Source organism: Rhinolophus ferrumequinum, chromosome 8 (assembly GCF_004115265.2).
Source record: "Rhinolophus ferrumequinum isolate MPI-CBG mRhiFer1 chromosome 8, mRhiFer1_v1.p, whole genome shotgun sequence".
Taxonomy (NCBI): Eukaryota; Metazoa; Chordata; class Mammalia; order Chiroptera; family Rhinolophidae; genus Rhinolophus; species Rhinolophus ferrumequinum.
The window spans coordinates 28,042,310-28,053,109 of NC_046291.1; positions in this window are offsets into that span (position 1 = coordinate 28,042,310).

A 10,800-nucleotide genomic window follows, 5' to 3' on the forward strand; every position below is an offset into this window, starting at 1 on the left:
GACTGAGACCTGAAGGAAGAGAATAAGTTAACTAGATTGAAGAAGTTGTGGAAGGATTCCCCATGCAAAGTACCTGACATGTGCAGAGCCCCCTGATGGGAGAAAACAAGAAATATCCAAAGAATTGAGATAAAAGTGGTCCGGCCAAAGCACATGTAACATAGGGATGCACGGATTAAGGCATGACTGGGGAGCCTTGATGAGGACATGGGCTTTAGCCTGCAGACATCGGCAAGCCAATAACCAGCTTGAAAGCATGATCAGATTTGCATATTTAAAAAATATCCCTTCAGCTAAGGTGTTGAAAATGGAGTGGAGAGGACATACCACATTTCAATGAGAAAAATTTCCAGTAGCTGCGAGATCATTCTTTTGAAAGAGGGAGAATGGGTGGTTTGATGATTTGCAAGTAAAATTGCTTTTATGTATAATGGAAAATCATTTAAACTCTTTCTGGTCTATGGAAAATGAAGAAAAGAAATGAATAGTTGTATTTCAGCACAGCCAACCTTTTATCTCCTCAATGCTTTTTTTTTTCTTCAGCAGCAAAATGCAGATGAATTTACATAAAAGTTTACTCATACACAGTTCTGGTGACCTACTGACTCAACTTGTTTTTCAACTTGACTTATTTTCCACACGTGAAATATTTTGGTTCAGATAACAGAGAGGTTGTAATACAACATCTCTTTTGTTGTTTGAACTAAAATACCGTTAATCAAAACTACCCTGTTTCCCCAAAAATAAGACCTAGCCAGGCAATCAGCTTTAATGCGTCTTTTGGAGCAAAAATTAATATAAGACCTGGTATTATATTATATTATATTAGGCCAGGTCTTATATAGTAAAATAAGACCAGGTCTTATATTAATTTTTGCTCCAAAAGACACATTAGAGCAGATTGCCTGGCTAGGTCTTATTTTCGGGGAAACACGGTTGAAGTAAATTAAGTATTTTTCAGATTAAAAATTGATAATCCAACTGTTGGTTTCGTTACCTACAAAATGAGGTTAAAAAATAATTTTTTAGGCTTCTTAAATTATTCATGTTCCTTCTAATGGTACCAAAAACTTCCAAGGTCTAAAACAGAAGTTCTAAACTGGTAGTAGTTTATATGCCCAGGGGACATATGGCAATGTCTGGAGACATTTTTTGTCACAGCTGAGAAGGGAAGGTTACTACTGGCATCTAGTGTGGAGAGGCCACCGATGCTATTGGACACCCTACAATAAACATAACAAACCTCTCCCACCAGAGTAATCCAAACAAAAATGTGAACAGTGTTAATAGGCTGGAGAAACCCTGGTCCAGAATAATGGGGATCCCCCAACGCACCTCAACTCTGTTTGCTCCAGGTCATGCTATAAAGTCTTCTTTCCTTCCCTCCTTTTTTCCCTCCTTTCTTCTTTCCTTCCTCCCTCCCATCCTCCCTCCCTCCTCCCTTCCCTTCCTCCTTCCTTCCCTCGCTCCCTTTCTCTTTCTTTCCTTCTTTCTTACTTTCCTTCCTTCCTTCCTTCCTTCCTTCCTTCCTTCCTTCCTTCCTTCCTTCCTTCCTTCCTTCCCTTCCTTCTTTCCTTCCTTCCTTTCTTCTTCTTCTTCTTCTTCTTCTTCTTCTTCTTCTTCTTCTTCTTCTTCTTCTTCTTCTTCTTCTTCTTCTTCTTCTTCATCTTCTTCTTCTTCTTCTTTCTCTCTCTCTCTCTCTCTCTCTCTCTCTCTCTCTCTCTCTCTCTCTCTCTCTCTCTCTCTCTCTCTCTCTCTCCTCCTTCTCCTCCTTCTCCTTCGTCATCTTTGCTGACCCACTGACATGAGTCTTCAGTATGTCTATCATTATCTCTTACTAGGACTCACTCATCTCTCTGCATCCATTGACCTGTCCTCTACCAAACAGCCTTTTAAACTTCTGGTTTAATCTTATCAATCTTCTATTTATAAAAGTTAAAAAAAACACAAAACAAAACAAACAAACAAAAAAACTTCAATGATTTCCTAAGAGGAACTTCAAATGCTTATTGGCCTGTGAGACCCTGCATAATCTCTCTCTGCCCTACCACCTCCCACTTTTCCAATTTCACCTTGTGTCACTTCTTTCCCTCACTCCAGCCACACTAGATTCTCTTAGGGTTTTGTTTGTTTGTTTGTTTGTTTGTTTGTTTGTTTGAGGAGGTTATGCTCTGGTCTTTCTCACAGGCTCTTCCCTCTGTCTGAAATGTTGTTTCCTTTATTTATTTCCCTAACTCCTACTTAGTCAAGTCCCAATGTAATCATAATTTCTCAAGGAAATCTTCCCTGACTCCCAGACTACGTATATATCATCAGACCACTCAAGAATATTTAATTTTTATGTATTACCTTTTGTTTAATGTTAAGGTTGGTCTTCTCCACCAGACTATACAGCAAACCATGAGTGGGTATTCAAAAAGAATCTTGCATTTTAGACTATTTCAAAAACTTTTGATCTTTTATTTGTAACTATATGTCATGACCTAATGTTTTCTTCATTAAAATAGTAGACTTGGGCAAAATTTGCAAACAATCTTGACATCTTACTGTAACATTGCACAATAAGCCATTTATCCATTCCAATACAGTCATTCTGTCTCTAATATTAGCTTGGCTGGCTGTATTAGACATCTTTTATGCCTCATCTTGTATTCTTCAGGACCACGCTCTAGTCTAGCCATTGTTGCAGCAAGCAGTTGGTATAATATTACCTTAGCCACTCACATACCCCTAGCTTTCAGCCCTGGTACTGACGTATCATGGGACACCTGGGGGAACTTGCCTGGACTCATGCATATGCAGCTTAGAAGTACAAGAGGCTTAGCACCCTGTAGTACAACTCTTGTCAATGGTTGATGAAGCTAGTGTTTTCCCACCAGCCCTACTGCCTTGAGAACACTCTTGTGGAGTACATGTTAAGTCTTCCTCAGAAGGTCCTGCTTGGATCAAGCCGTAGCTGCCTACAGTGATGGTCAAGTCAATGCATCCTTGAATTGACTTTCCCTCCTTCCTTCTTTCCTCAATTCATTACTCATGCTCTCAGGGACCACTTCCAAAATAAACTCTGCACAAAACCCTTGTCTTGCACTCTCACTTTGTGGGAAACTAATATGCTGCCTCTTTGAATGTTGTACCATTGAATGCTTCTGTTAATAAAAGTAATGGTAGCTGCTAATATTTATTAAGCCAAGTGCTTAATATGAGTCAAATTCTGTGCTAAACATTTATTCTCCATTCTTCTCTAATTTTCATAACAACCTTATAAGGTTGGTACCTCTACTATTCATCATGGTGGATATCATCCTGTGACCATCCAGAGTCATTTCCTTCCTTCTCTGCCATGGGAGGTGGGTCCTTATAGAGTGCTTCAACTGGCTCCTTTGATCTCTGGCCTCTACTTAGTTGTGACCAGTTGGAGGCAACAGCAAGAGATGTGAAGGGTAGGTGGACAGTTAGGTTAGGTCTCCAGCTGTTTCCCTCCCAAGTTACTTCAGGTTGACTGCATCCCTCTCCTAAGGTCACAGATCATGTCAGGTAGCTTTTACATAGAGCTTGTTTGCAGGGCCCTTGCTCCTGCTACCTTGGAAAATTTCCACATCACTTGTTGCTTTTCCTGAATTATTCCCACACTTCTGTAAATAACCATTGATTAAAGGCTCTTTAAATCACCCACTTTGTATGTGCCATCTGATTTCTGCCAGGGCCTTGCCCGAGAGTCTCCATTTTACAGTTAAGGAAACTAAGTCTCAGAGTTGTGAAGTAGCTCACACATGTCATCCCGAAAAAACATAACCAAACAATGAGATGACTAGCAGAGGTTTCATCTGCGTTAGCCATGGTAGGGAGCATTGTTGATATCCTCCCAAACTTAAAGAAAAGAATCAAATTCATTGTTGTTGATGTTGGATCTGCATGTTTATTCTGCAAGTTTATCAGGCCGTCTCCCTTAAATGTTGTGTTCCCATTTTGTAGGTGCACCGTCGGGTACTTTTTAATAATATATGCAAATTCTTTGAAAATATATCATTTTTTATCTTGTTTTGATCATCTTGACACCACATTTTCCTGTTACATAAACATTTTAGAGTGTGGTTTGTCCTCAAAGACCACGCCAAACAGAGGAAATGTGAGTTGTCTGATTTATATATGGGCATTTTTGATGAAGTCTGTAATTCTAACAGCTGTGTCCTAAATTAAGAAGACAGGCATTTCTCCAGAGATGAACCGATTCATCAACAACCCATCTTGCACATAATATAAAACTTTAATAATTCAGCCCTACTGGGGGCCTGGCCAGGCTGAAACATATTGTTTAAAGAAATGCAGTTTGATGGCTTTAAAATACAAACAAGAACTTGAACTAGGTAAATAGAATGTGGCAAGCACAGTTCTTAGGAAATCTGCTGAATGAATACTTATAATTGGTGTATCAATTATTTCTATGGGAGTGGATGTTTTGATGATGCTTGAAGGTACTTAAAAAGTTTGTTCTTATAAGTAATTTAAACATTTCTCTTGAAATGCTGTTTGTACTATTAATTTATTTAGCAAACTAATCACAGAATCATAACATTTTAGAGATGAAAGAGGCCTCAGAGAAAATCCAGTGCAACTCTCTTTTGCAAACAGTTTCTTGGATCATTCTTAGGTCCGTGCACACAGAAGAAGGGCCAGCCCTCCACATACTCCCTCAATCTAATAATTGAGACACTGGCCCACAGCTGGGGGTCCTGTACAACTGGCTCTTTCTTGCCTGCAAGGGGAGATCAGAACATGTCATAAGTGATAGTATACAATGCTCCTCTCCCTGATTCCCCAAACAGAGACACCCTCCTGGGAAACTCTTGCCTTCTTTTTGTTTTGTTTTGTTTTTTGCAAGAACTCAGTGCCTCCATATCCTATGTCCCATTCCTTCCCAGTCTCTCTCATTATGGAAGGCTCAGAGGAGGACCAACTTCTCAGTGTTGGTCTGTACTCGACCTCCATCACTCTAAAATCCCATCCTCTGGCCTGGCTCTTGCCAAGGTCATTAATAACAGAGGTCGATCCTCATATGACTTGACCATTCCTTGGTAGCATCTGGAATGGTGGATGACTTCCTTCTCGAAGCTCTCTCCTCCAATGGTTTCTATCAAAGTGGCTTCTTCCTGGTCCACCCTCACTACTTTGATCATCCCTTCCTAGTCCCTTTTGTTGGTTTTCTGATTGTTGCCATCTTCTCTTTTCATGTTACAATTTAGTTTGTGGGAAATTGGAGTTATAGCACACTTTCTCAACTACTTGTAGACTATTTACTCTCAGGTTGAAGTCACTGGCCCAGATCTTTCTTCTGAGCCCCTAATGTCCTACTAACCACCTTCTGAAGTTCCACAGGCCCTCCAAACTCAACAGATACAAAACATAATTGTCCTTCCCCCAAATGTGCTCTCCACTCATGTTTTGCTCTCTGTGAATAACAATATTATTCATGTAGGTGCCCAAGCCAGAAATATGGGAGTTATTAAATCAGTCCATCAATGGTTTCCCATTGCGACCAAGATAAAATCCAAATTTCTCAGGATAACTTGTAAGAGAGACCTGTGATATCTGGTCACTGCCTACTGTAACAGCTTCATTGCTTGTAACTCCTCGTCCGTTCTCACATCTGCTCCCCCTAAACTGTCTTTCTCAAAACCCTCAGACAAACAGCTCATGTTCCAAGAGTCAGTTGAAGAATTATCTCTTCTAGAAAGCTTTTTTTCACCAATATCCCACTCTCTTGACAATTTGGTCACTGCCCATGGGCCTCCTCTATGACACTTAGCTAAGCATAGCCCTAAGATAAGATTCTGAACAAGGTTATTGTCATTCGGAGTAGGAAGAAAGGAAAAGCTCCAGGTCACAAAGAAGAAGCAAGTGAGATAAGTAACTAGCTTTAAAAACAGATTTTTTAGAATTTTTCCCTCTCTGTTGCTTCTTTGTGCAGCATGATTTCTTGAAATGAAATGATTCTATAGCTCTGTTCTGTAACTTCTCTGCAGTTTAATTTCCTTTAGCTGCTGAATTCTGGAGACAGACATCTTTGAGTGCTGCTAATAACAATCTATTAGCCAGGAGTAGAAGGGGAATGATGAAAATAGGGGCAGAATGAAGATGCCTGTTTCCCTATCTGATGTTTTAATCTTTTAAGGCTAGACACGGGGAGGGTGGGGGAGAGAACAAGTTGAAAGAGAGAAGATGCCAAAAATCACAGGTAAAAAAAGAGATTTCACAGAACCCACAGCCCAGTTAAGGGTGAAGGTTAATGTAGTGAGATGGAGAAAAGGATTTGTCTCTGTTCATTTTATCTACTTAGAGCTAAGGTAGAGCTATCCATGACCCTTGTACCCACGCCGTCTAGCCAGATATCTGGAAATCAATAATGTCCCCAAGCTTTGGCAAGTTATGAGTCTTTGCTTTCTTTTTCTCAAATTACTGCTAAGACCCCAAATGATATGGTTACTGAAATCAGAATTCTGAGAGCAATAACAAATAAGCATTGATAAAGCAGTCAGTCCCCACACCTCACCATGTGGACATATTTATTTTATATTTTATCCTTGAGTATTTAAATATGTCACATGGTTTTATCTAACTTACCTGAACTCCCATGTAAAAAATTGGTGGAAGAAGGCCTCTTGCACCTAAAGCTACTTAATACATGGTTCCTGGGTGAGGAATATAAATGTAAGAAAATCTGAAATCTAAACTGGAGAAATGAAGTCTTAACTGTTATGTTTCCCAGGTGGAGTCTTTTGTAGATTTCTTCCATTAAGCGGTAGAATGAGTGATCCACAATCAAATCAACAAAAGCTGGTGACTTCCTTGTTATTTCTCTGAGGAAAAAAGGGGCAGCTCTACACATAATTAGCATTGTCTGATTGAATTGAGAGTTTCTAAATGATTAAGAAACTAGAACTTGACTAAGTCAGAAACCATGTGGTCTATAACAGAACACCTTCTAAAGAAAAACAACGTAAATTTCCAGATGAAACAAACAGATGATTTCTGAAACTTCTTAACTAGGATGAGAACTCCATTGCTTTCAGTTCTGGATAAAGTCCCTGAACTGAGATCACTCCAGGACAAAGGGGTAAAATGTGTTTTCAATGACTTCTTGGAAACAGAAAAACTGTCAATTGAATCTAAGCCCTCAAATTTATTTTAATAATGCCTCCATTTTAGTCAGGTGAATAGTGGTGAGGGGAGTGAGTTTTGAATTACCGGTGTTGCCAGTTAATATGAATGGTTTTTATTCTATTTTTCTAATGAAAGGGAAAAGAACACAGTTCTCACTGGGGGGAAGGGTACTAACGTTTTATGAAGTCTGCCATGGGCTAGACACTGTGAAAGAGGTTCTTTCATATACATTCTCACTTTTAGGAAAAGTAACAATAATAATAGAATTCTACTGGCGTCACCACCATTGACTGAGAACTTCCTATGTGCCAGTAAGTGCTAAATGTTTTACATAGATCACCTCATTTTGAAGGTTTTTAAGATTCATTCTTGTTGCAGCATGTATCAGTACTTCATTCCTTTTTGTATTAAGATCAAACTAATTCGCACTTGTGAAAGATGCTGCTGTGACCATTGAATCTCTTATCGTAGCCTCGTTAGCTTCTCTATAAATAATGATTTCACCACAATCTCTGCAGCCCCCATATAAAGACAACCAATATTGAAAATTTAGGAGATACATAATATTGTGAATCCCCCATTACCTTCATTTTGAACTCTCAGTCCAGTTGGCATGGGAAGATAGCACCCATTTATAAATCAAAGGCAAAAAGACCCAAAGATCCCAGGCCCCGCTCAGTTCATGTGTGAAGACAGGCCAGATTAGGAAAGATTGTTTACAGTCTGCTGGCCCTTCTGTGTTTATCACCATGCTAATTATCTATTTTACTGCTTCAGGATTTGGCATCCCATGAATTCTCTCTTTTGATTCTTTTGTGCCCATTATTTTATCTTAATGGTACAAAAACTTAGGTAGAGTGACCAGAGTGGGATTGGGAACACCATTTCTACCCAGCATTTGTACGTTTTCCCATTTGTTCATTAGATAACAAAATTAGAGAGAGACTCACAGTGTTGGAAACAAACTTGTCGAGCATCCTGTTTTAAGAGGCTTGCCCAGATCACGTAGCCAGTTATTAACAGAGCTGAAGTTAGAGCCCAGAGAGCAGGACATTTTTCTTGGTGAACAAAAGACAACACAGATGTATTTCAGAATCAAAATATCGAGCTGTGACTCTTCACTCTGCCACTTTTTAGCTGTGAAATCTTGCATAAGCTACTTAACCTCCCCAAGCCATTTCCTCATGGAGGTGTGAACACTAGATGACATAACATATGTAAACTACTAAATTATTGTAATTGTACATAATTTTTTTTAAAAAAAGTCTAAGTGCTTGATAAACGTCAGTTGCCATCCTTTCTGGGTCAGGGCTCTTTGGTTTTTGGACGTTGAGAGGTCCCTCCCAGGTAGTTGATCCAAACCCATGGTTTTCCATTTCCTCTTCCACTTCCAGAACAGGGAGACTGGTTAGTCACCTGGCTCCCAAGGGTAGTGCCCTTTGACGAGTTGTACCCTGAGTGCTAGTTGTTACAATTCTAAAACAGAGTAGAAGACTGGGTCTTTAGTGGGCATACAGGGCTTCCCTCAATCCAGAAGGTGCTTCATTTGAGTCCTGAAGCCAGTAGTCATCTCAAGCCCTCTTATGGTTATCCCAAACTAAGAAGCTCTGGTAGATTACTGGGAAGTATTTTGGATAGAAAGTAAAAGTTTATTGTTTTCACTTTAGGGTGAGAATGAACCCAAGATGTAGTCTGAATTTCCTCTTAAGCCCTAAACACATTATGCTATCAAATACAGCCCACTGCTTGTAATCACGTTCTATTACTTACAGTCACAGTTTTCCCACTGTAAAATATTGTCTTAATTTTAACTAGCATACTTACTCCTCAAAGTCTAACTGAAAACGTTCCATGCTACCCAGATGTCCAAGCTAAAGAACATACTGTGTTTTCCCCAAAATAAGACCAGGTCTTATATTAAGTTTTGCTCCAAAAGACGCATTAGGGCTTATGTTCAGAGGATGTCATCTGAAAAATCATGCTAGGGCTTATTTTCCGGTTAGGTCTTATTTTCGGGAAACACGGTATAAGCTCTGTCTTGCAGTAATGCTTGTTCCAAACTTCCTCCTTTTTCATAGGTTATTGGTCCAAGGTACATTTTGATATTCGTAACTTTTGACATTTGTAACTTCCCAGATGGGACTAACTATTCTGAAATATATTTTCCGCACCTTACAAAATTTTACCTCTCACTGGCAGGCCTTAAATCTCCTCAAGGCTGTTCCATACCCCACCCTCAAAACAATTCACTTTCTCAGTCAACACCTTTGGAGGGAAAAAGACCAAGACACATCCATTGACAATAATTATTCAACTTTTGGGGGAAACTATGTGAAAACTGAACAAAATTATGTCACTTTATAGGTGACCTAATGAAAACTAATTAACATTTCTAAGCTTCAGTTTCCCCACCTGAAGAATAGAGATAGTAACTGCACCCATTACCTAAAGTGGTTTGAGTAATAAGAAAAATAATGATTATAAAGGGCTTGGTGTAGTGTCTAGCACACATAAGTAATCAACTAATGTTGGCTATCGCTATTGTCACTAGACAATAAGGAATACAAAGATACTTAACACACATTCCCCACCCTCCAGAAGCTTATATGATACTTGGTATGACAAGACATAACCATGTAACAAGACAGTGTATTAGAGATGTCCTAATAAAGACTGAGATGCTATTGTTTGTTAGCTGAGTGACGGACAGAATACTGTGGGCTAGGATATAACCTGGAAGGACTTCAGGTTGATGGAGAAATAATAAGCTAGGCCTTGATAGATGAAGTGGACTTAGATAGGTAGAGAAGGGGGAAGAGCATGTTAGGTAAGAGAAACAGTAATAAGCAGCATACAGAAATAGGAATGTGCAAGTGTTTACAAGACCATGCGTGACAGGTTAAGAGGAAAGTTCATGCCAGAATAAATTAAAGCCAGATTAAGACAAGCATTGAGTGTAAGTGTACACTGTAGGCATTTGAGATTTTAAGACACAAAGTTGTGGGAGCTTAATGTGATGGTCTATGGGGTCGGTTTCAAAGGGAGAGACTACAATAGAAAGTGAATACATTGGTAAAATTATCAAAATGTAAAGTGAATTGCCGGGACTGGGGGTAGACAGAGATGCCACATCTGAAAGACACTGAGAGGGAAGAATTTTGTCCTGTTTTAATAGGCCAGGACAAAGTCGAGTGGGGTTGTTATGCACGGAGAAGGGAGGCACAGAGCATGCTAGGGTTTCAGTCCTAGGTGACAGGGAGAATAGGGCATCGTATCGTTCATTTAGTCATTTATTCAATAATATTAATTTTGTACTCTCTGTCAGACTCTGCGCCAAATGTACCAAATGGCACAGACTCTGTGCCAAATGTACCAGGACGCTGGGATCCAGAAATGAACACAGCAGTTCCTGCCTTCCAGGAAATAACAGTCTAGTCAGAAGGGGAAACTAGCTTGGGGAAGAAAGATTGATATTTACTCATAAGTTGATAGATCTGAAAAAACTTAAATGTCACCTAGAGTACTCCTCAGTCTGCCTCACCTGAAACAAACTACAAAGGTAAGAAAATGGAAGTCCAAAGAGAGTAAAATTCACACCTTTACTTATACTACTGTCAGAGCCAGCCCAGAAATTTTTCTTTC